Source organism: Dermacentor andersoni, chromosome 1 (assembly GCF_023375885.2).
Source record: "Dermacentor andersoni chromosome 1, qqDerAnde1_hic_scaffold, whole genome shotgun sequence".
Classification (NCBI taxonomy): domain Eukaryota; kingdom Metazoa; phylum Arthropoda; class Arachnida; order Ixodida; family Ixodidae; genus Dermacentor; species Dermacentor andersoni.
Window position 1 is genome coordinate 385,739,067 of NC_092814.1, and position 20,118 is coordinate 385,759,184.

Sequence of the window (20,118 nt, forward strand, 5' to 3'; positions counted from 1 at the left end):
CGAGGCTTGCAATGCACGGCTAGATAAGCCTGAATGGGCTACCTTGTTAGATGAACTCGTCTGTCTAAAGCGGTTCTAACAATGCACGCCTGCCAAATGACGGCAGGCGGTTATATCAGCAGAGCACTGTATATATAATCCTTACGCCATCTGTATATCTCTTTCAGTTGTCAAAGAATGGCAATAAAGAAAAAAAGCAGCAGAGTGGCGCAGCGGAAGCGTGCTGGGCCCATAACCCAGCGGTCCGTGGATCGGAACCACGCTCTGCTACATGTTTCGTTTATTTTATTTTGGTCCCATTTAACGCAAAGAGCTTATCAGCGTAGTAATTTGGTGTCTTATAGACATAATTGCAGTCCGAGTAGTGCTCTCTTGTGGCGCGCTCATGTTTCTCGCCCTAAAAAAAAAAAAAAAAAAAAAGGACTACTCTCGTTAATTACAAATATACACAAATTTACCTAGCATGCAGGAGCAGCAGAGTGGCGCAGCGGAAGCGTGCTGGGCCCATAACCCAGAGGTCCGTGGATCGAAACCACGCTCTGCTACATGTTTCCTTTATATTATTTTGCTCCCATTTAACAGAAAGAGCTTATCAAAGCAGTAGTGTTTGGTGTCTTATAGTCATAATTGCATTCGCAGAGGCGCTCTCATACGCTTCGCGCATATTTTTCTCGCCTTAAAGAGACTACTCTCGTTTATTGCAATTATATATAAATTTACATAACGGTGGAGGAGCAGCAGAGTGGCGCAGCTCATTCTGCTTCTGGCAGCCGAGCTGAGCGGTCAGCGGAATCATGGGCTCCAGTGGAGCAGCGACAGCGGCCACGTTTGGCCGTGGAAACAGGTTTAGCAACGACGAAGAAACCGACTACCAGATTATTTTGCCGCAGCTGCCAAAAGGACGAATTGTTAATACCACCGTGTTTCTACATGGTGATGTACGAGCGAGGCCGTATAAGGTCGAGGACTTTTGGGATGCTCTAACGCCCACGGGCCTGCTACCGGAAGTTGTGTGCCTTGGGGCGTACCAAATGAATCATGTCTGGGCAGTGACCCTCGGTGATGCTGCTGCAACAAGGCGACTGTTGGCCTTGAAAGAGATTCAGGTTAAGGGACGGCGATGTGTTATCGTCGACCCTCAGGACCAGCAGGTGAAGCTCCGGCTTCACTGGCTGCTACTCGGTGTGGAAGATGAAGATGTGCGGACTGCGTTGGCGGCCTTCGGCAAGGCGGTTGAGGTGAGCCGGGAGAAGTGGCGAGCTCAAGGCGTTGCGGAGAAATGTTCGACCACGAGGACCGTTCTTCTCAAGCTGAAGGGCGGACTGAAAGTGGAAGATATTCCTCACCAGATACGCGTTGCCGGGGAGTTGGCCTTGGTCGTGGTACCCGGTCGTCCGATGCAATGCCTACGCTGCCAAGGCACGGGACATGTCAGGCGGGACTGTAAGGTGCCGCGCTGCTCGCGTCGCAGACGCTTCGGGCACGTCGACGCCGACTGCGTCAAGACTTATGCTACTGCGACTAGCCCTGTCGCGAGCGAAGAGGCAGTAGTACACGTCATGGATGCAGTTGAGACCGAAGACGCTGCTAAGGGAGCCGGAGAACAAGTGCCCCCAGCGAAGACAAGTAACACGACGGTGCCGGAGGTCGCTGACACCAAGGTCCTCCAAGTCGCTGAGCAGGTTACTGGGCCTGCAAGGGTCGATAAGGACAAAGATCCTGCGAAGGCAGGCGCTAGTGAAGCTGAACGAGACGACGACGAGTCAGCGATGCAACAGGGCGAGTCCGCTAAGGATAGGGACCGGGCCGCTGGTCTCGGTGCCACATCCATGCGCCCCCGTGACGAGGCCGGAGACAAGAACAACGCGGCATCCAGCACTAGCGACGAGCCGCCGGCGCAGACGCCTCTAGGGAGGCGGTCGGTCTTCAAGCCTAAGCCAAATGTTCCGTTCGAGAAAAGGCCTGGTGACAAAGTGCAGCAGACGAACACCACCGGGAAGACCGGCGGTCCCGGAGGCGGCTAGCCGAGGGCTGGTCGTGAAGGGTAAGCACCATGCTCCGGGCCTACCTTATACTTTAGTTCAGCATGGCTTCTAATCCGTCACTAGCTATTGCCACACTAAACGTAAGAGGGTTGGCGGCAAGGCGTAGGCAAAGTCATGTCCTACGGCTGGCCACTGACCAAGACCTAGACGTTCTAGCTGTCCAGGAGACAAAGGTTGACGGAGAGGACGAGACCGGGAGCATGGTGCGGCGTTTCACGACTAGATATTATGCGGTCATGAGCCACGCAGTAGGGACGTCCGCCGCTTATGTTCTGTTTGTTAAGAAGTTGTCTGGCCTTGTTGTTAAAAATGTCTTTTCATGTTAATCCGGAAGGATTGTTTTTTGGGATTTTGTTTTTCGTGACCTTGAATTCATAGTCATGTGCATAAATGCGCCGAATGCTGTGAAAGAGCGCGCCTCATTTTTTGCGAACCTTTTCCAGTATGTTAGCTCTGATAAGTGCATGGTTTTGTTGGGGGATTTGAATTGTGTTTTGAGGGCTCGGGATAGAGTCAATAATGCTGGTATTCGCGATAATAGCAGCAGTGTGTTGACAAAGCTAATTAGGGATAATGAACTGGACGATGTCTGCAAGTGCCTGGAGGGGGAGCGGGAAGTCATGTACACGCGATTTCAAGGTAGTAGTCATGCGCGGTTAGACCGCATATACGTATAGCAAGGCATGATTCCAAAGTTTCATAGTTATTCTGTGGCACCAGTATCGTTTACAGATCATTGCTTGGTGAAATATCATATAGGCACGGAGAGGAAAAAAGAAAATTTTAATTGGGACATATGGAAAATGAATGCCGTATCACTAAAAGACGAGCCATTTGTAGAGGCAGTGCATGAGGCCGTCAGGAAAGTAAGTGAGGAAAATAGTGAAACAATAGCAGAGAAATCGGAATGCTTCAAACAAAACGTAAAAATGAAAGCTTTAGAAAGATCGAGCTGCTTAAAGTATGAGAACGAAATGAAAGAAAGGGGCTTGCGAAAGACACTTAAGCAGCTGATAGCGCTTGAGTGCGAAGAGCCAGGGCCGTATAAACAAGATGTGCGAACCATTAAAGAAAAAATCGAGCAGCTTGACAAGGAACGGTATGAAGGAGCGATTGTGCGCGCAAGAGCAAATGCATTAGTAGCTGGGGAGACGCCCACGAAAAGGGCACTTGGACTTGAAAAGCGCATGGTCGAAGGAATCACGTCGATAAGATTCTATGGAACGGCACAATTGCTGAAGGCAGTAAGAGCATAGGCCAAGTGTTTTTAGAGTATTATCAGTCGCTCTGTGCATTTCAAGAAGCAAATGTAGACGAGTTTAAAAAGGTTTTTCTCGGTCGCATGCCGCGATTGAATGACGACACGAAAGAACGAATAGAAGGGAAAATAAGAGAAAGCGAAGTTCAAAAGGCGATTGATGGTTTGAACCAAAGCAAATCGCCTGGACCTGATGGCCTGGGTGCTTGTTTATATAAAGCTTTCAAGAAAGAACTATCGCCGTTGCTAACAAACCTGTTTAATGAGGCGTATGTTAACAAAGCTTTGCCGCCTTCCTTTGGCAAAGCGCATACCGTACTCATCCCTAAGAGTGATCAAGTGGACAAACCTGGCTGGTGACATCTTAGAGGCCGATATCGTTAACCAATATTGATTATAAGGTTTTTATCAAGGTTTTGGCAGCCAGACTTCAAAGCGTCATAAAGGAAATAGTTGCTGGTCATAAAACATGTGGTATCAAGGGAAGGTCGATTTTTTCAAATATTCACACGATGCGGTGCGTGCTCGAGTGCTGTGACGTCACCTCGGGCGGAGTCGCAGTGCTCCAGCTCGACCTTGAGAAAGCCTTTGATTGTGTCTCTCATGATATTTTGTTTGCCATTTTTGATCCAGTTAATGTTGGTTCCAAAATCACTGAGGGAGTGGCGTTGGCGTACCAGAACTGCACACACGCTTAATTGTGAATAAGTCATTGGGGGCCCCCATTAACGTCATGCGTTCTGTGCGTCAGGGCTGTCCCCTCAGTCCTCTTTTGTTTGGGATGTACATAGAAACTATGTGTTTGGCGATAATTCAAAATGATCAAATACGTGGTTGCAGCTTGGCAGACACAGAAGTCAAGCTCTTGGCATATGCAGATGACATCGCAGTATGTTGTACAAGCAAACAAACTGTGACGGAAACGATAAGGGTAGTGAAAAATTTTTGTGGTGCGATGGGCAGTAGAGTGAACTGGGGAAAGTCGCTTGGTTTGTGGCCCGGAGAGTGGTCTTCGGTCCCGGACAATTTTGCCAATGTGAGCTGGATAAGAACCCCGACCAGATATCTAGGTGTTCCCATGGACAATTACAAAAATAGCGATGAATACTGGACGAATCAAGCAAAAGAAACTAGAGAAAAAGCAGAAAGGTGGAACGGCATCAGCCTGTCAATTATTGCAAAGGCAACTGTGCGTAAGATGTTTTTTATTACGAAGTTGTGGTACGTCATGCAGACGTTGTACTGTTCAAGAGTAAACGTGCAAAAGCTGCAGAGAGTGTTCGCCATTTCTATCTGGGGCTCTACCTGGGAGAGGTGTAGCCGAACCAATCTCTTCAGGCACGTGAAGGAAGGGGGGCTGGGCTTGGCGCATCTTTTTGTACGACAGCTCGTTAATTGATTTTTGTTTTTTCTGGATGTGAGTGATTCATTTCTGCGTACGGTATGCCAGCTAAGGTTCAGAGGCGCTTTGCCCGAACTTAACGTTAGTACTGATAGTATGCCGAGAACGCTTCGGGGCTATGTTAAAGAAGTTGTGGATAGTGTGCGCTTTCTTTCTGTTCGGTTTTGTTTTGATTATTTATGTGAAGTTAAAAGGAAAGCCTTAAATAAAGATGTTTGCGACATTGTATTTCCAGTACCATTGTAGAGAGTTCTATACACTGGAAGACCAGGACAGGATGTCCTTAAACGAGTGAAAGAAATGGAGGTGCCTACGGGTGTAAAGACATTCTTTTTTAAACTACACACAGGGACACTCTCGGTGAAGACATTCATGGAAGAACGTGGCTTCCTTGTACCCTGGGGATCGCACTGCTTGATTTGCAAGCAAGCTGAAAAAGTAGACTATGTCTTTTTGTATTGCTGGACCGGGGTGTTCTTCTGGGATGTCCTACAACGAACAATGAAGAAAGAGTTACCGTTAAATCCACATGGAATCAGATATCTGGCGGTAAATAATGAGGACGGCGTTCCCTTCGAGTTAATAATGCTGAATGGCCTTCACAGTTTATGGCGTGCAAGGTTGTCTGGGTACTACTGTGACCCCGACGCTAGGCCTGCGCGTACGTATTTCAGAGAAAGCATCTCTAGATTCATTGAAATAAAGAAAATACAAGATTGTGTACCCGAGTGGCTGTCGAGGATAGAACCTCTGACAGCATTGAAAGAATTTTAATAAGACAGCGCCAGTCCTTACTGAACTGATGGCATGTATATCCTTTCAAAATGTTTGGTATTTGTTAATTCTGTATCGTAATTTTGTTCTGTATTATGTGCTCTGTACAATGTCGAAGAGCGGCAATAAAAAAAAAAAAAAAGCAGAGTGGCGCAGCGGAAGCGTGCTGGGCCCATAACCCAGAAGTCCGTGGACCGAAACCACGCTCTGCTACATGTTTCCTTTATTTTATTTTGCTCACATTTAACAGGAAGAGCTTATCAGCGCAGTAATTTGGTGTGTTATAGTCATAATTGCAGTCCGAGTAGTGCTCTCTTGTGCTGCGCGCTCGTGTTTCTCGCCCTAAAAAAAAAAAAAAAAAAAAGACTACTCTCGCTAATTACAAATATAAGCGAATTTACATAACATGCAGGAGCGGCAGAGTGGCGCAGCGGAAGCGTGCTGGGGCCATAACGCAGAGGTCCGTGGATCGAAACCACGCTCTGCTACATGTTTCCTTTATTTTATTTTGCTCCCATGTAACAGGAAGAGCTTAACAGCGCAGTAATTTGGTGTCTTATAGATATAATTGCACTCCGAGTAGTGCTCTCTTATGCTGCGCGGTCGTGTTTCTCGCCCTAAAAAAAAAAAAAAGACTACTCTCGCTAATTACAAATGTAAACAAATTTACATAGCATGCAGGAGCAGCACAGAGGCGCAGCGGAAGCGTGCTGGGCCCATAACCCAGAGGTCCGTGGATCAAAACCACGCTCTCCTACATGTTTCCTTTATTATATTTTGCTCCCATTGAGCAGGAAGACCTATCAGCGCAGTAATTTCGTGTCTTATAGTCATAATTGCAGTCCGAGTAGTGCTCTCTTGTGCTGCGCGCTCGTGTTTCTCGCCCTAAAAAAAGACTAGTCTCGCTAATTACAAATGTAAACAAATTTACATAGCATGCAGGAGCAGCAGAGTGGCGTAGAGGTAGACTTCCGGCCACCGAGCGTGACGGACTTGCGCATCATGTGCACCAACGGAGCGGTATCAGCCGCCCAGCTTGGCCGTGGAAACAGGTTTGCTGGCTCGAGTGACCAGGATTATGAAGGTATTTTGCCGCGGCTACCAACAGGTCGAATTGTTGTAAATACGCTGTTTTTTCACGCCGACGTCAGAGCATGGCCCTACAAGGTCGAGGATTTTCGCGACGCACTGGTTCGTTTGGCACTGCTCCGCGAGGTTGTCGCCTTGGGAGCGTTCCGAATGAATCACATCAGGGCTGTCACGTTCAAAAGTGTTGAAGGAATGAAGAAGCTGCTTTCAGCCCGTGAAGTGACTGTTAAAGAACGACGGTGCATTGTCATTGATCCCGACGACCAGGACGTGAGGATGAAGATCCACTGGATTTTGTACAACGTGCAAGACGAAGATGTGCGAACAGCCTTTGCACCTTACGGAACGGTGACGGAAGTTGCCAAGGAACGCAGGCGCGTTCAGGGAGTCATGGACAAAGGTTCATCAACGCGTTGTGTGTCCTTGAAGATGAAGTCTGGAGTTACAATTGATGACCTGCCTCACCAGTTACGCATTGCTGGAGAGCAGGCCCTCGTTGTGGTTCCTGGAAGAGCCCCGCTTTGCCTAAGGTGCCATACCTCAGGACTCGTCCGACGTGAATGCAAAGTTCTCCGTTGAAGTCAGTGCCGTCGCTTCGGCCATGACCAATCGCAGTGCGTCAAAACGTACGCAAATGTCACAGGGCACATGAGAGGAGCAGACGACTCCGAACTTTCCATGGATGCGGACGAATCCGAGGAGGCAGCGAGAACAGCAGAAAAGAATACGCCGCAGGCAGCGCCTAACGCCGTCAAGGGGGGCGTGGCAGTGACACAGACTGAAGACCAGACCACTGCGTCGAAGCAGGCTGTTGTAGCCCCGAAGATTGACGCAGCGGAACTAAGCACGAGTGCTGCTACGGAAGCAGTACATGGAAAAACTCAAGAGGAGGGAGAAGGCATGGACGTCGTCCAAACAAGCATGAGTAGTGCTCCAGCAAAGAGGACACACGACAAGGCCTGTGTCGAAGAGGTTAAGCATCCTTCTGCGAGTATCGACGAACCACCCCCCAAATCGGGAGGGCAGTGCCGGCCGACGAATCCCAACATCCCGCTGGACATAAAGCCGGCGAAGACTACACCGACGTAGCAACCATGGCTCCCTTCTGGCTTGACAAGGGACGAGAGGCAACCCACAACGGGACTACGACGACAAGCGCACTGAGGCTGCGCCAGCCTGCTGCAGAAAGCGAGCACGCCTCTTGGGTGGGCTCGAGAACTCTTGAGAAGGGAAAATTGCTGAGCTTCACTTCTCGGTGTATTAAGGCTGAAGGTGAGCACGAAGCCGTTCGGCCTATTTAATTTGTCGCGCACATGGCAGGCAGAACAGAAGCAGCACTTAAATTTGCCACGTTTAATGTGAGGGGACTGGCAGCGAGGCGGCGTCAGTATCAATTAAGTCGCCTCCTGCTTGAGAACGATCTGGACGTAGTGGCAGTGCAAGAGACCAAGGTGGAAAGTGAAGCTCCGACGAACCGCATGGTTGAGCCTTTTAGAAGCCGTTACAATGTATGCGTGTGTCATTCTGCTGGTACGTCGGGAGGATGTGCCATTTTAATTCGAAATTCTTTAGGTGTTATTGAAGAATCTGTTACAGTTTTCAACACCGGGCGTTTTGTGATGTGTGATTTTTCGTATCTTGATTTACAGTGGCGCGTAATGTGTGTGTATGCCCCAAATAAGGAAAATGAGCGCAAAGCTTTCTTCGAAATGATCCAGCCCTGTCTGAAGTCTCCTAGATACTTTATTCTGATGGGTTACTTTTACTGCGTATGCATGCCCGAAGACAGAGTTACTAACGCGACCATTCGAAACCAGAGCTCGTTACTTTTGAATGCAATTGTCCTGGAGCACAATTTGGAAGACGTCGGGAGTGCTCTGTCAGAAGGTGCCCGTCTGCAGTTCACACATTTCCAACAAGCAAGTCATGCAGGACTTGACAGGGTTTATGCGTCTGCTGGCCTGGTCCCTATGTGCAGTGACTACTTGATTAAAAACGTTGCGTTCAGCGATCATTGCATGATAATGGTTACAATGGAAACGAAGACCAAAAGGTCGAAGTTCCACTGGGAACTATGGAAATTTAATGTAAGGCTTCTTGAGGATGAACGTTTTGTGTTTACAGTAAAAGAAAAAATTGACTGTTTGCAAACGGGTGATCAGGGGGACATTATTGGAAAATGGGAACATTGTAAAGAAGAAATAAAAATGATCGCTATAGAAAGAGCGAGTGCGCTGCGCCAAATCGACAAAGCAGAAGAAAAAGAATTTCAGAGCCGCTTAGATTCGCTGCTGAGGTAGGAAAGTGCTCAGCCGGGCCAGTACGAAAAAGAAATAAAAGAAACGAAAAATAGGTTAGAACTGATGGATAAGGAGAAATATAAAGGAGCGGTCATATGCGCACGTGCAGAATGGTTGTGGTTGGCGAGACGCCGAAAAGCGGTCCCTGTGTGACGAATAACGATATGCAGTAAAGAACGAGATAAAAGAGATTGAGTACAAGGGTGAAATGGCTCGTGACTCTAACACTATTCAACGTGCGTTTGTTGATTATTACGAAGGACTGCTGGGTCACGAGTCACGTGTTGAAGAAAGCCTCGCGGAGGAGTTTTTGGCACTGATGCCTATCTTAGAGGACGAAGTCAAGCTGGGGCTCGAGGCATGGATTAGTGCAGCGGAAGGAGAGAGCGCAATCGACGAGTTAAGCTCCGGCAAATCACCTGGTCCCGACGGGCTGGGCGCAGCTTTTTACAAAGCGTTTAAGTCTGACATGGCGCATATTCTACCCAGCGTAATTGAAGAAACATACGAAAAGCAGATGATGCCTCCGTCCTTCCGAAGAAGTCACATAGTCCTAGTTCCGAAGAGTGAAGACCCGGTTAAGAGATTGTCAGTCAGAGGGTATCGGCCCATAAGTCTTACGAATGTGGACTTTAAATATTCATGAATGTTCTGGGCAGAAGGTTGCAGAATGTATTAAAAGCTATCGTAGGCCAGCACCAAACGTGCGGGAATAAAGGACGTACGATAACGACAAATATTCACGTAGCACGGAGCATATTAGAATGCTGCGATGCTTTTGATAAACATGTAGCCATGTTGCAACTGGACATGGAAAAGGCCTTTGACCGCGTCAACCACCATATTCTGTTTTGTATCCTCGAACACGTGAATGTCGGCCGAGTGCTCTTGGAAGGTGTCAAAATGGCATATGCTGGTTGTACGGCAAACCTTATTGTTAATAAGCAGCTGAGTGAAAGTATCACAGTTCGTTCTTCCGTGAGGCAAGGGTGCCTGTCTCCATTGTTGTTTGCACTGTATCTCGAACCTTCTTGCCTGAACATTATATAAACGAAAAAGTGCGTGGCTTCACGATGTTGTCCACTGAAGTTAAAGTACTTGCGTATGCGGATGATATCGCCATATTTTGCGAAGATAGGGAAAGTCTAACTGAAGTGGTGAAGGACGCGGCTAGGTTTTGCAAAGCCTCCGGAAGTGTGATAAACTGGGAAAAGTGTTTTGGTTTCTGGCACGGAAAATGGCATTATGCGCCTGAAATGTTTGAGAGCGTTCAGTGTGCAACGTCACCTGTCAAATACTTGGGAGTACCGCTAGACCACTATCGAGAACCTGTAAAATATTGGGAAGTGGATACTGAGCGCACACGCGAATGTACGCACAAATGGGGTGGCCGCGATCTTTCAATTTTTGCTCGGGCCACAGTATGTAACCTCTTTCTGGTGACCAAGGTATGATATGTGCTGCAGGCACTGTGTATGTCACGGACGAGCGTCCAGAGATTGCACCGAGTTTTCGCACTGTTCATTTGGGGGTCGAGTTGGCAGAGGTCAAGTCGCACAAATCTCTTTCTGTCCGTTGGAAAGGGTGGCCTAGGTTTGGCTCATTTGTTTCTTAGGCAACTTGTGTCAAGATTTATGTTCCTCCGAGGCCAAAAAGATGCTTTCCTGCATACGGTAATGCAAATTTGGTTGAAAGAGGCACTGCCTGAACGTGTTGTATCATCCAGCCCTGTGCAACGCGTACGGGTGCGGGGATTTCTTTGGGAGGTTGTGCGCGCTTTTCAGTGTTTGAAAGTTCGCTTTTCTGCACAGTATCTTGCTGATGTTAGAAGGAAACAACTTTATAAAGACCTTATTGATACTATGTTGCCTATACTTTTGTACCTTTCCATATACTGTGTTGGCTCTGAAGGGAATGTACTGAAGAGAGTGAAAAAGATGTCGGTGCGGCCCTCAATGAAATCATTCTTCTTTCAGCTGCACACTGGCACACTGCCCGTGAAGCCATGGCTAAAAGTGAAAGGAATATTTGTCCCATGGTCCACAAACTGTCTGATCTGTAGAAAACCGGAGACAATAGATCACACGTTCCTTCACTGCACATACGCTGTATTTTACTGGGACGTCTTCCAACAAACTTTGAAAAAGGAGCTTCCAATATCACCTTACGGCATACGATTTCTATCGGTAGATTGCGGTGACGAAGTGCCGTGGGACATGTTTATGCTTATCAGCTTACACAGTGTATGGAAAAATCGAATGGCATTTAGGCATGCAGATGAAAGTATCCTCCCTGTAGGAGAGTATTTCATTGAAAATGTATCTTACGTAAGAGATGTGTTTAAGGCTCAAGAAGAACAGCCGGAATGGCTCCCATTAATGCATGACCTCACCAAACTGAAACGCTTTTAATCCTTTGGTGTGAGCTGGCCAGTGCTATGCTACAAGTTTCGTTTGTTTTATTTTGCTCCCATTTAACAGGAAGAGCTTATCAGCGCAGTAATTTGGTGTCTTATAGACATAATTGCAGTCGGAGAAGTGCTCTCCTGTGCTGCGAGCTCGTGTTTCTCGCCCTAAAAAAAAAAAAGACTACTCTCGTTAATTACAAATATAAACCAATTTACATAGCATGCAGGAGCAGCAGATTGGCGCAGCGAAACATTCTGCTTCCGGCAGCCGAGCTGAGCAGTCAGTAGAATCATGGGCTCCAGTGGAGCAGCGACAGCGGCCACTTTTGGCCGCGGAAACAGGCTAAACGACGATAAAGAGTATGCCTTTATTTTGTTGCAACTGCCTAAAGGACAAGTGGTGATTAACACCGTCTTTTTGCACGGTGATGTTCGCGCCAGACCTTATACGGTGGAAGATTTCCGGGACGTTCTTCTGCCGAGGGGCCTGCTGTCTGAAGTGGTATGCATAGGGGCGTACCAGATCAACCACGTCTGGGCAGTGACCCTCAGCGATGCGACTGCCACAAAAAGGCTTCTGGACCTTAAGGAACTCCAAGTGAAGGGACGACGGTGCGTCATCGTTGACCCGCAGGATCAACAGGTGAAGCTAAGGCTTCACTGGCTGCTGTACGGCGTTGCCGAAGAAGACGTCCGGACGACATTCGCGGCTTTCGGCACGGTGGAGGAGGTGAGCCGGGAGCGGTGGCGCGTCGAAGGCATAGGAGCGAAGACCTCAGCCACCAGGACCGTCATTCTGAAATTGAAAAGCGGCGCGAAAGTGAAGGACTTGCCATCACATCCCCGTCGCGGAGAGTTGGCCTTGGTCGTCGTGCCCGGTCGACCGATGCAGTGCCTGCGCTGCCACGGCACGGGACACGTCCGCCGTGAGTGCAGAGTCCCCCGCTGTTCTTTACGTAGACGTTTCGGCCACGTCGACGCTGACTGCGTAAGATCTTATGCCACCGTAACAGGCCCAGTAAGAAGTGACGTTGCGGCAGAGCACGTCATGGACGTGGCCGAGGCGGAGGACGCTGCTAAAGGAACGCTAGACACGGTCTCGACAGCGACAGCCAGTGGGACGACGCCTTTGGGAGCGGTCAGCAAGGTGGCTGAGCCTAACTTGAAGCCGAGTGGGACAGTGCAGGTCACGACTGCTAGGGCCAGTCTACGTGCAGCGGTAGTGAAGACCCGCCCTTCAACGGCACGACAGCAATGCTGCAGGACGAGGCCGTCTTCGACGGCGACCGGACTGCGACTCTTGGTGCCCCAGTCAAGCGCCCCCATGGCCAGACGAAGGACAGCAACGAGGGTGCGTCCAGCACCAGCGAAGGGCCGCCGACAAAGACCCCTCTTGGAAGGCGGATGGACTTGAAACCGAAGCCGAATGTCCCACCTGATAGAAAGCCAGCGGACAAAGTGCCGCCCACAAACAACGCCGGGAAGCAGGGAGCTCCCGGAGGCGGCTAGCCGTGTGCTAGTCGTGAGCGGTAAGCGCCATGCTCCGGGCCTACTTTTCTCTTTAGCTGAACATGGCTCAAATACCGTTCCTTAATATTGCCACTTTCAACGTGAGAGGGTTGGCGGCTAGTCGTAGGCAATGTCAGGTCCTGCGGACGGTCACTGACCAAGACATAGACGTACTAGCCGTCCAGGAGACGAAGTTTGACGGGGAGGAGGAGACCGCGAGCATGGTGCGCCGTTTCACGACTAGGTATTTTGCGGTGGTAAGCCATGCGTTCGGCACGGCTGGGGGGTGCATTCTTTTTGTGAAGAAAGCGCCTGGACTGCACATTCAAAGTACCTTTTCTTGTCAGTCTGGAAGGATTGTTTTTTGCGATATTGTTTTCTGCGATGTTCAGTTCCGCTTCATATGCGTATATGCGCCCAATTCCGTAGAAGAGCGTGCCCTTTTCTTTTCGAACCTTTCGCAGTATGTTCGATGCGAGAAGCGCGTTATGCTGTTAGGAGACCTTAATTGTGTAATGAGCGCTAGAGACAGAGCCAATAATGCCGGTGTGCGTGACAGAAGAATCGAAGTGTTATCAAAACTAATTAGTGAAATTGAACTCGATGACGGTTTTGAGTGGCTGGAAGGGGGGCGTGACGTGATTTTACACGTTTTCAGGGCAGTAGCCATGCGCGATGGGACCGAATCTACATGTCGCTGGATACAATTCCAAGATGCCACGGTTATTGTGTAGTACCGGTATCGTTCTCAGATCATTGTCTCGTAAAATGTAACGTAGGTATAGAGAAACGGAAACATGCGTTCAATTGGGACATGTGGAAAATGAATGCCTTGTTGCTAAAGGACCAGTTATTTTTAAAAGCGGTAGGGGGTGTAATTAATGAAGCACGCAGTGATGTAGCGGGAACAATTGCAGAGAAGAGGGAACGTTTTAAACAAAAGGTTAAAATGAAAGCCATAGAAATGTAAAGTTGTCTAAAATTTGAAATTGGAATGAAAGAAAGATTTGCGAAGACTGCTTCAAGAGCTGATAACGCTTGAATGCAGACAGCCTGGTCTGTACAAAGACGATGTGCGGAGCGTCAAGGAAATGCTTGAACAGTTCGATAAAGAACGTTATCAAGGTGCCATCGTGCGAGCACGAGCAGATTTATTAGCGGCGGGGGAGACGCCCACAAAAAGGGCGCTTGGACTCGAGAAGGCGCACGGACGACGAAACCATGTCGATCAGATTTTAATGAACGGGGTTGTTGCTGACGACAACGAGAGCATAGGGCGCGCCTTCTTACAGTACTACCAGTCGCTCTTTGCATTTCAGCCAGCGAATGTAGAGACTTTTAGAGCCGATTTTCTTCAGCGGATGCCGAGACAGGGAGATGACGCCAAAGAACGATTGGAAGGCAACATTACCGAGAAGGAAGTCGAAAAGGCAATCGGCGAGTTGAACTCGGGCGAGACGCCTGGGCCTGATCGACTCTGTGCGGGGTTATATAAGACTTTCAAAAGAGAACTGGCCCCATTATTAGCAGACGTATTTAATGACGCGTACGAGAAGAAATCATTGCCCCCTTCCTTTGGAAAAGCGCACACAATACTAATCCCTAAGAGTGATCAAACAGACAAACTCAGATTCGTGTCACCCTATAGACCTATATCACTAACAAACATTGATTACAAGATCTTTATGAAGATTTTAGCTGCGAGACATCAAGGCGTCATTCAGGAAATTGTCGCAGACCACCAAACTTGCGGCATCAAGGGACGGTCCATTTTTTCGAAGATCCATAAGATGCGGTGTCTGCTCGATTGCTGTGACGTCACCAATGGCGGCGTTGCAGTTCTTCAGCTCGATCTGGAGAAAGCGTTCGATTGTGTCGCTCACGTTATTTTGTTTGCCATCTTGGATCATGTTAATGTCGGTTCCATCATCACTGAGGGCGTGGCCTTGGCGTACCAGAATTGCACAACAAGATTAATTGTTAATAAGTCTCTGGGGGCCCCCATTAACATCATGCGTTCAGTGCGCCAAGGCTGTCCCCTCAGTCCTCTGTTACTTGCTATCTATATAGAAGCAATCTGTGTAGTAATTAACGCAAATGACAAAATACGTGGCTTCAGATTAGCAGCGAAAGAGGTGAAGCTACTGGCGTATGCAGATGACATTGTAGTGTGTTGCACAGACACACCAAGTGTAACGGAAAAAGTATCGGTAGTGAAACATTTCTGTGATGTCACGGGTAGTAGAATAAATTGGGGCAAATCCTTAGGCCTGTGGCACGGGGAATGAGTTTCTGCACCGGACATCTTCGCGGACGTCAACTGGGTCAAAACGCCGACGACGTATCTGGGTGTTCCTGTCAATAGCTACAATAGTAGCGATGAATACTGGAGGAGTCAAGTTGATGAAATGAAAGAAAAGGCGGACAGATGGAAGGATGTGAAGCTGTCTATTTTCGCAAGAGCGACAGTCTGTAATGTTTTTTGTCACCAAGTTATATTATGTCATGCAAGCGTTGTATTGCTCGAGAGCAAATGTGCAAAGGCTGCACAGAGTGTTCGCTGTTTTCATCTGGGGGTCAACATGGGAAAGGTGCAGCCGAACAAATTTGTTCAGAAAGTAAAGGACGGGGCTGTGGGTTTGGTGCATCTTTTTGTTAGACAACTTGTAAACCGTTTTTTGTTTTTTTCGCGATGTGCGCGATCCTTTTCTGCGCACCGTACGTCAGCTCAGGTTGAGCGCCGCTTTACAGGCACATGTGGTTAGAACGGCAAGGAGTGACCGGATCACTTCATGGCTACTTTAAGGAAGTGGTCTACAGTGTAAGATTTCTTTCTGTTCGATTTTCAATGGATTACCTTTGTCAAGTGAAAAGGAAAAGATTGTATAAAGATGTCTGCGGCATTGATTTTCCAGTGCCGTTCTACAGAGCCATATACAGTGGAGGGCCAGGACTTGATGTACTTAAACGGGTAAAACGCATGGAGGTGCCACCAGGAGGAAAAACTTTTTTTTTAAGCTTCACACCAGAATGCTCTCCATGAAGACTTTCATGGAAGAACGGGGTTGTATCGTACCATGGGGAACGCATTGCTTGATCTGCAAAAAGCAGGAAGCCATATATCACGTTTTCTAGGAATGTTGGGAGGGCTTTTTCTTCTGGGACGTCTTAAAGCGAACCCTGAAAAAAGAGTTACCGGTGGACCCAAAAGGGATCCGGTACCTGACAATTAAGGATGATGACGCGGTTCCATATGACTTCATTATGCTGAACGCTCCACACTGTATATGGCGGGCTCGTATGGCAGGGTACTATTGTGATCCTGACGCTAGGCCCGCTCGTGTTTATTTCAGAGAATGCATGTCGCGATTTATTGAAATACAGAAAATGCAACAATGTGCTCCGGAATGGCTGTGGAGGCTAGAACCTCTGACAGCCATGAAGGAATTTTAATTTGACAACGTCTTTCCAATAGGGACAGACGGCTTTGTTGTACGGTGCGACGTTTTTTTTTTTTTTGTATTGCATATGTGATACTCTAAGGTGTGGAAACTGCACGTTCTGCCACACACCGGCAATAATTAAAAAAAAAAAAAACAAAGTGGCGCAGCGGAAGCGTGCTGGGCCCATAACTCAGAGGTCCGTGGATAGAAACCACGCTCTGCTACATGTTTTCTTTACTTCATTTTGGTCCCATTTAACGGAAAGAGCTTATCAGCGCAGTAATTTGGTGTCTCATAGTCATAATTTCATTCCGAGAAGCGCTCTCAAATGCTTCGCGCAAATTTTTCGCGCCTCAAAGATACTACTCTCGTTTATTACAATTATAAATAAATTTACATAACGGTGGAGGAGCGGCAGAGTGGCGCAGCGGAAGCGTGCTGGGCCCATAACCCATAGGTCCGTGGATCGAAACCACGCTCTGCTACATTGTTTCCTTTGTTTTGTTTTGGTCCCATTTAACGGAAAGAGCTCATCAGCGCAGTAATTTGGTGTCTTGAAGTCATAATTGCATTCCGAGAAGCGCTCTCATATGCTTCGCGCATTTTTTTCTCGCCCTAAAGAGACTACTCTCGTTTATTACAATTATAAATAAATTTGCATAACGGTGGAGGAGCAGCAGAGTGGCGCAGCGGAAGGGATTCCACTTCCGGCGACCGAGCGTGACGGACGTGTAAATCATGGACTCCGTAGGAGCGGCTTCAGCGGCCCAGACGGGCCGCGGTACCAGGATTTCTGCCTCTGACGACGAGTATCAAGTTGTTTTGCCTAGTCTGCCAACAGGGCGTCTTGTTTTGAATACCGTTTTTCTACACTGTGATATCAGGGCCCGCCCATACCGGGTGGAAGATTTTCGGGATGCGCTCGCTCAGTTATCGCTCCTGCCGGAAGTGGCTGCTCTCGGGGCCTACCGTATGAGCCATGTGTGGGCCGTGACCTTCAAGGACAGCGACGCGGTGAAAAAGATCGTCAGCGTTGGAGAGCTGCAGGTCAAGAAGGGCCGGTGTCTCGTCATCGACCCCGCCAACCAGGACGTACGCCTGAAAGTGCATTGGCTGCTGCCCGGCGTTCCTGACGAGGACGTACGTTTTGCCTTCACGCCGTTTGGAAAGGTCACCGACGTCGTCCGCGAGCGCTGGCGGGTTCACGGCGTGGCCGATAAGAACTCAACAACAAGGCTCGTTACGCTGAAGTTGAAGCCGGGCGTAAAGCTCGACGACCTTCCGCATCAGGTTAGCGTCGCCGGGGAACTGGCTCTCGTGGTTGTGCCGGGCAGAGCTCCTCTCTGCCTACGCTGCCGCGGCACGGGCCACATTCGTCGCGAGTGCCATATTCCACGGTGTGGTGCCTGCCGACGCTTCGGTCATGAGGACAGCCAGTGTGAGCGCACGTACGCTAGCGTCACCGGACCCGTGGGCAACGAGGACAACTCCGCCCTACTCATGGACGAGGCGGACATGGAAGACACGTCGTCCGCGGCGGGTGAAGCAGCTGACGTTGTGGCAAAGCCGGCGGTGCGGCTTGAACAGGAGGAGAAACAAGTCGCTCAGGCTGTTGTCACAGGACACCAACAAGCAACTGCAGAGGGTACCGCGGCCATGCCGAATGCTGAAGAGAAAACCCCACCTGAGGCGGAGGTGACCTCCTGCCTCGTTGAACCTGAAGGCATGGACACGCTTACCGGCCCAACTACCCAACCGACGTGGAAACGGCCCCACAACCAGACCGTTAGCCGGACGGCGAAACAGGACGGCAGCGGCGGAGACGAGCCACCGCCCAAAGCGCCAGGTATAAGGAGGTCGACCTTGAAGCTTCGGCCGAACGTTACGGTCGATCCACGGCAGGCGGGTCAACCGCCTCCGTAATTCCGTGCTGTCTAGTTCGAGTGGGGTTGGGGGGTTGGTGAGTGCAATGGCCGTCATCCTGAGCGCTAGTATTTCAGAACCTTGCCAGGAAGGGGGGCCCAAGTTGCACTTGAGTGCCCTTTCCGGAAGGTCGAGCTGCGTCTCCTTTATAGGCATTCGACGTGGTTACCGGCGCACCTTCACGACCGCTCGTACTTGTGTAATTGTGATGGGCACCATTCTACCGTGTAGTCATGGCGGTTAATGTCGAAGGAAGGCTACATGTAGCTACGTTAAACGTACGAGGGCTCAGTGCAAGAAGACGGCAATGTCAGCTAAGTCGCCTCCTCTTGGATAATGACTTACACGTAGTAGGAATCCAAGAAACGAAAATTGAGAGCCAAGAGCTAACCGACAGAATGGTGTCCAATTTTAGAGCTCACTTTGACGTGTGCGTTTGTCACGCGGTTGGTGGATCACGCGGCTGCGCTATATTCCTAAGAAATAATTTTGGCATCTGTGTGCAGTCAGTGTTTTCGTGTGAAACTGGGCGCCTCTTAGTGGCTGATTTCTGTTTTGTGGATGTGGATTACCGTGCTATTTGTATCTATGCGCCGAATTTTGAAACGGACCGTCGATCCTTCTTTGAGCGTCTTGAAGCGTACGTAAACTGTTCCAAGGTCGTAATACTGCTGGGTGATTTTAACTGTGTTTGCTATGTTGAAGACCGAGCAAAATGTTCACGCATTCGTGATAAGAGTGCCGAATGACCTGGAAGATGTGGGTACTGTTTTTGCCAGCGGTACTCGCCCGCGATTTACCCACTTTCAGCGTGATAGCCACGCTCGATTAGATAGATTATACGTGTCAGCCGAATTAGTGCCCTTATGTTGTGAATATGATGTGCAAGCTGTAGCATACAGTGATCACTGCTTGGTAACTGCCACGTTCGGGAAAGGACAGAGCAAACGGCCCTTTAAATGGGATCTCTGGAAAATGAATGCGCAGTTGTTGAATGACGATCCTTTTGTCGATGCTGTAGTGAAGGAACTAGAAAACCTGACTTCAGCCAAGCCATTAAGCTTTGCCATTCAATGGGAAGAATTTAAACCAAAGTAAAAACAATGGCCATTGAAAGAAGCAGTGTCATTCGACACAACCTGAAACAAGCAGAAACAAAGCTTCGCCAGCAACTGCAATTTTTTATTAGCATGGAAAGTGTCGAGCCTGGTGTGTATGTTAACGAATTAAAGGAAGTGAGAACTGAACTAGAAAGGATAGATACAGAAAAATACAAAGCAGCACTTGTGAGATCAAGGTCTGAGAAGTTGTGGGCGGGAGAAACTCCAACTAAACGAGCTTTATCAGAGGAGAAAAAGTACGCTTGTCGGAAAGAAATCCGCCAGCTAGCTAAAGGCAATCACATTACATCCGACAAAAATGACATCAAGCAAGGGATCGCCGATCACTTTAAAGCAATTTTAGCTTATCCGCGGAATCCTAAATGTAGCTACCAGAGTGAATTTCTCTCGCTGATGCCAAAGCTCGATGAAGAAGTCAGGGCACGGCTGGAACTGCCAATTAGCCTGAGTGAGATAGAGTGCGCAATAGACGAGTTATCCATTGGTAAAGCACCTGGGCCAGATGGCTTGGGGGCCACTTTCTATAAAACCTTCAAGTCTGCATTGGCCCGTGTTCTTCACGAAGTTATCAGCGAAGCGTATGAGCGAAAAAGATTGCCCTTGTCATTCACAACCTCGCATATCGTGCTAATTCCGAAGAATGATGACGTGGAAAAACTTTTGTTGCCAGGGTCATATCGCCCGATAACTCTAGCCAACGTCGACTATAAAATATTCATGAAAGCTTTGGCCAAAGGACTGCAAAGTGTAATTAAAACATTGGTAGGGCCGCACCAGACTTGTGGCATTAAAGGCCGCAGCATTGCAACGAATGTACACACGGCTCGAAGTGTGCTTGAGTGCTGCG

At 48.8% G+C, this 20,118-nt stretch overlaps 1 non-coding gene across 1 annotated transcript; it reads left to right on the forward strand.

Annotated features, from left to right (window-relative positions):
• Nucleotides 1–473: 473 nt before the first annotated feature.
• Nucleotides 474–545, forward strand: TRNAM-CAU (transfer RNA methionine (anticodon CAU)). The gene has a single exon. It is a non-coding gene; the product is annotated as a tRNA-Met (tRNA).
• Nucleotides 546–20,118: the final 19,573 nt, after the last annotated feature.